At 30.7% G+C, this 5486-nt stretch overlaps 1 pseudogene; it reads right to left on the bottom strand.

Annotated features, from left to right (window-relative positions):
* On the bottom strand, positions 1-3212 carry LOC143573053 (plant UBX domain-containing protein 7-like; annotated as a pseudogene).
* Between the last annotated feature and the right edge of the window lie 2274 nt (positions 3213-5486).

Raw genomic sequence — 5486 nt, 5'->3', positions numbered from 1 at the left:
TTCGGGTCATAACAAATAGCAACTTTATATATAATACAAATACTAGAAAAGTTATTACATCCATAATCCGAAAGAAACAATTTGCATATACCAAAATACATATTCTACCACCCTTAAAACTTCACTCCCAAGTAACCGAAATCATGGAATTCGCAACACTGGATTCATCAAACGTTAACATCTTCTCATAATCCATGTCTTTCACCGCCCCAGGAATCGCATGAGTCAGTCGGAAGCGCCTTTCATCACCACACTTTGCAGCACAAAATGACCACAACAACTGAAAAAGAAACACAATCAAGTCAAGACATTAGTTAAAATACAAACATATCAAAAGTCACCCAAAGTGTATTTTGAATACATACAACCTACTAATTGCTTTATTAAACGATTACCTGTATCGGATCAGACCGTAAGAAATTTCTTTGAATCCTTGATCCATCCGGAAGGCGGAACCCCACCCTACAAAGCAAGCTCTTATCGCCTGTTGGTTCTTCTGGCAACGGTGGATAATTATGTTTTTCTTTAATGTCACACTCGTTTGATAACCATTCATTATTTTCCTTCTTCGTTTCCATTGATAATTCTAGAGCCGCCTTCATTTCGTCAACATCATATATTTCATCTGCACTCACAAGGTCTCGGATGTCATAAAATTATGCAAAAAAAAACACTAAAACTATTAAAATTAAAAAATGAACAAAAACAAAATTGTTGGACCTTGAATTTTAGGAGGCATAGCACGTTTGTTAGTCAAGCTACATAGACGATCCTTCGGGCTGCGGTCAGTAAACTGTAACACATCCTGTTATTGAAAGAATATTGCACATTAGACTCTATAATGCTTTAGAACTTTTTAACATAACTTATTAATTAGAAGATATTATAATATATGCAAATAGTGTACCTCTAAAAAACTTTCTGGTTCGATCACTCCACGCCACAGCTTCATTTTTTGACCGGTGATGGGATCAATTACAAAAGTTACCGGAAGAGAATCCAACTTGTAGTATGTAACAATCTTGCAGCCCTCTTCAGTGTCATCATATATCTATTTGCAAACACAAATAAAAAGTTATTGAAAATGTTATATTTCCCATTAGCTAATGTATTTGACATATTAATGCTTATTTAAAAAATGTACCTGCCAGAAGATGAAATTTAAGGTGATTGTTTGAGCAACAGTTTCATTGCCCCATGTGTCGCAGTTGAGCTACATAATATTTAAAAAGAAGTGATAAGTTTTAACATTGTAACATGTTATAAATGTTGTTAAAAGGTTTAAATAACAATAACATACCATGTGTGAGCTGAATTCCCTAGGGGATTGAACATTCACTAGAAGCCATCTGTCTTGGTGTTTAGCAGCATCTTTCGCCTGAAAATGTAGCAAATAAAATACGATTATTTTGATTATTTCGTTGATAAGAAATTTAACGGCCAATACGAATTCGTTTATAGACGTCAATCAAACACAAATATTTCAATCATAAATTACCATCTCAAAGGGTCCATGGTACATTAGTGCATAGGGAGGACGGTACAATGAAGCAAGATTCTCTTTTGAAGCTTCTGCGGTTGACGTGGAACCTTGGTCTCCTTCCCAGACTTCAGGACGTCGTAACTCCACATGTGGCCTAAATATGTAACAATCAGTAAATAAATAAATAATAACCTTTGGGTGTTACATATGAATATAACATAATAAGGTTACTCTAGAAAATGATATTGTATAGATGAGTTAGTAATTCACCTGTAATGTGTGCCATAAAGGGCATCTCTTCTAACCGGTAATGGTGCACGAACTTCACTTCCATCATCTTTTATATTATTTTCGAATTCATCGTCTTCTATAACATTTTCGAACTCCTTATGATTTTCCGCAACCCTGAAACAAGAATATGTCACATATTATATAAAACTAGCATACTCAACTTGAATGAACATGTAAAAATATTATTAAGAATTTCATATAAGTTACCTTGAACTTTGGTTGTCCGGCTTGAGCGCCTCATTTCCGATATAGAAAAGTTGAAGAGCTTCTTCAAGCTTCCATTCGGTTGCCTGAATATAAGAATCGCCATCATCGTTAGCCCCATATAACATCAAGATTCAGCAACTTAAAACAGAACTAATAAAAAGGGAGTATCTTATAATCTATATTACTCTAGGCATGTCTAGAAATTTTGAAGTAAAAACTTAAAACAATACAAGATTCCTGTTTTCAATACTTTTAAGGCATTACATAGACGGTGAGGTTTTAACATTAGCTGCGCTATAGTTACAAAGTAGTTAAGTTTTGTAATCGTTTAACTACTCATTGTAATTTACTTTCGTTTAACTACTCATTGTAATTTACTTTCTTAAAATTTATTTTAATATTTTGTGTTACAATAGAATACTAATATTAATATTTTAAAGTAATAAAAAAAACCTATAATTAAATTAAATAGTACTACAAATATAAAAAAAAATACAAGATACGGATGAACTACTCAGTTTAGAAAAACATTGGAGAGTTTATTAGTTTTCTGGTATGGGAATGAGATTTATTTGTGTTACATTTATAATATATAATGTTTTAAAATGTTGCTATTTTTTTATTTGATATTGAGATCAATGCCACCGCCAATAACCCCTCGAAAACAGGAACCCGTTGCGGTGTGCTAGGCGTTTTAGGCTAACGTGGATGAAGACGTTGGCCCATTACATATGACAAGTGTTATGACCCCAATTGGGCGGCAATTTCCGGTTATTAAGAAAAAGTTCCAATATTCAATACTTGCTAAATGTTAACTTTATGAAAACCAGCAAGGGCGAAGTATAATTCGGACCGGGTGACCCGGGACTGCTGTTTTTTCGTTTAGAAGGGTAAATTTAAATGATTATGTCCGAAAAATTTTATAGGTATTGAGCACGATCACCCCTAAGATATTGGGTTCGTGACTTCGGTCACGACTATGACTAAGCGTCTAAGCCCAAGCTTCACCGCTAAAAACCGGCATATAATTTATTTACTTAAAACAACAACGGCATAATGTTTAAACCCTACATTGATCAATGAATTAAAACAACAAACTAAAGAAAAACAAAAGAATCATAACCTGTAAGAACTGTCGGGCGGTATCGGCCTTCTGGCCGAGTGCGATTTCAAGAAACGAATCGATGGTTGTTTGCTGATCAGTATCCGACGAAAACCCATCACTCTCCATCTTAGATTATTGTTCTTGATCGTTCGATAATCAATGAACGATAGTGGAAATTAAACTAGAGATTAATTTGGAAGACAATAAGTTTTAGGTTTTAGTTTTGGAGATTTATAATAAGAATGTAAAACCCTGTTGCATTGCCGTTGCTTTTATGGTGTTGCAAAACCGTTATTTTCGGCGTAAAAATATAATATTTCGGCGTTTGAACTTATCATCGAATTTTGATATTATTATTATCGTATTGAAGATCTTTTTTGAACTAGATGAAGATTCAAACTATAATATATGCCAAAAATCTACTTATATAATAAAAGAGTACGTTTTTAAAAAACATTCCTTTTATATAATTAACTAGATCTCTTCGAAGTGTCACATGGCAATTTCTATAATTTTTTAACTAATTTAAATTCGAAATTCAATCTTCCTAATTACTTTTCACCAAAACTCTTGATTTCATTATTTATTTATTAACATAAAAATCACGGTCCTTTGGCAAAAACCTTTGTTCTTCAATCACAATAGTTCCACTCAAAACCTGAACAAACCCTAAAACCTTTGTTCTTCGATAAAAAATTTTTTCTTATAATGTTAAGCAAGTATTTTAGTTAGAAAGTTTACATGTTTTAGAGTTGATTAACAAGTTCTTCTTGAAGTATTATACCATGTAAGGAGTCAACTCTACAACCCTTTAACTAACGGTTACTTGCTATGAACCAGCTTATATATTTCAAATGATATGTGAAATGCCCTAATGTTATTATGAAAACATTATGTTTTTACTAAAAACCAACTTTTTATAGTAGCAAGTTTATGATCTCATTTGAACATAGTAGCAACTTTAAATGTAATATTTAAAATAATTTTTACCAATTACTTTAATGTATTATTTATTGATTTGCATTGATTAATAAAAATATTTCTTCAAATCAACCGGTTTTAATAGTAATGTGTTCATACAGAACCAACCAAATAGTTATTTGTCCGTGGTCTTTATTAGCTTATTTATTGTATTTTGTTATAGCAAAAAATAATGGACGACAAGTTTGATACGATGGAGTATAATGAAATAATCAAGGTACACATTTATAGGCTTTGCATATGCATATAATTATTTTCTTAGTAAAGTATTATATATTTGTTTAACTGTTGTTTTTATCTGTAGTTGGAGTTCAAAAGCTATTCGTGAAACTTAACAATAGAAGGGTTTGCAAGGTGATTTTTTCCTTTACATTTTAGTGTTAAAAAATATAAAGTTTGTTACTTTTAAATCTTTTTTGTCTAGATGATCTAATTTAACCCAGTTTGATAACACATAAATCAGATTATTGCTAACAATATGACCATTTATTATTCATTAGAGTACGTATAGCTCGAGAGATGTTTTTAAATCAATTTTAACGTCTTATTTTATTATTTAGGTATTTTGTTTATAATTTTATAGTTTATTGGCTAAGTCTTCTTAAAAAATAAATTGTTAACTTATAAAAATATAAATATGATAATTACAATTATTATTGACTTTGATGTTTGACCTTTAACTTCAAGTTTTGATTTCAATTTCTATTTAAAATTTGAATTTACCATTAAATTAAAACGCATAATTTTAAGTATTTCTTGATTTAAACTTACCTAAATTATTTGCAGTTAATGAAATATTTTAAGAATTTCTTGATACAATATATGTTAGTTTCATCACCAACTTTTTGATACAATATATTTTAAGGACTTCTTGATACACATATTCAGTTAAGTTCACTAACATAGGCTTTAACTCTATTCACGTTGTGATGAAACAAGTTCTTAAAGCCGGTGTATTCATAAAACTGTGATGAAATAGGTTCTTAAAGACAGTGTAAACACATTTGAATGAATATATATTAGCAGCAATGTTTGATGGATATTTAATGCAGCATAAAGCCATGAAGCTATAATTTCTTCATTTGTTTATAACAATCTTATGACATATGTTTTTATTATGCACAAGCATCTACAAGTTATGTAGATTAGAAGTTCAACACCTAAATATTACGGCTTCAAATCCATGGTGACTAAATTATGGGTGGTTTTTATTCATGGTGTGACATTCGTCAATTTCGGGTCACTTTTGTTATGTAAACCCGACCCGTTTGTAACCCGAACATTTCAAATATATAAAATATTGGATCTTGTCATTTAAAATATATAAAATATATAAAATATATTTTTTTTTATTATGCATTGTTTGACCATTTAAACATACCCATTTTTATCCAAACCATAAAAGAATCTTTATACCCA

Source organism: Bidens hawaiensis, unplaced genomic scaffold (genome assembly GCF_021521415.1).
Source record: "Bidens hawaiensis isolate Kalapana, Puna unplaced genomic scaffold, B.hawaiensis_p1.1 tig00001382_1, whole genome shotgun sequence".
NCBI lineage: Eukaryota > Viridiplantae > Streptophyta > Magnoliopsida > Asterales > Asteraceae > Bidens > Bidens hawaiensis.
This window is presented reverse-complemented; position numbering and strand designations above follow the sequence as displayed.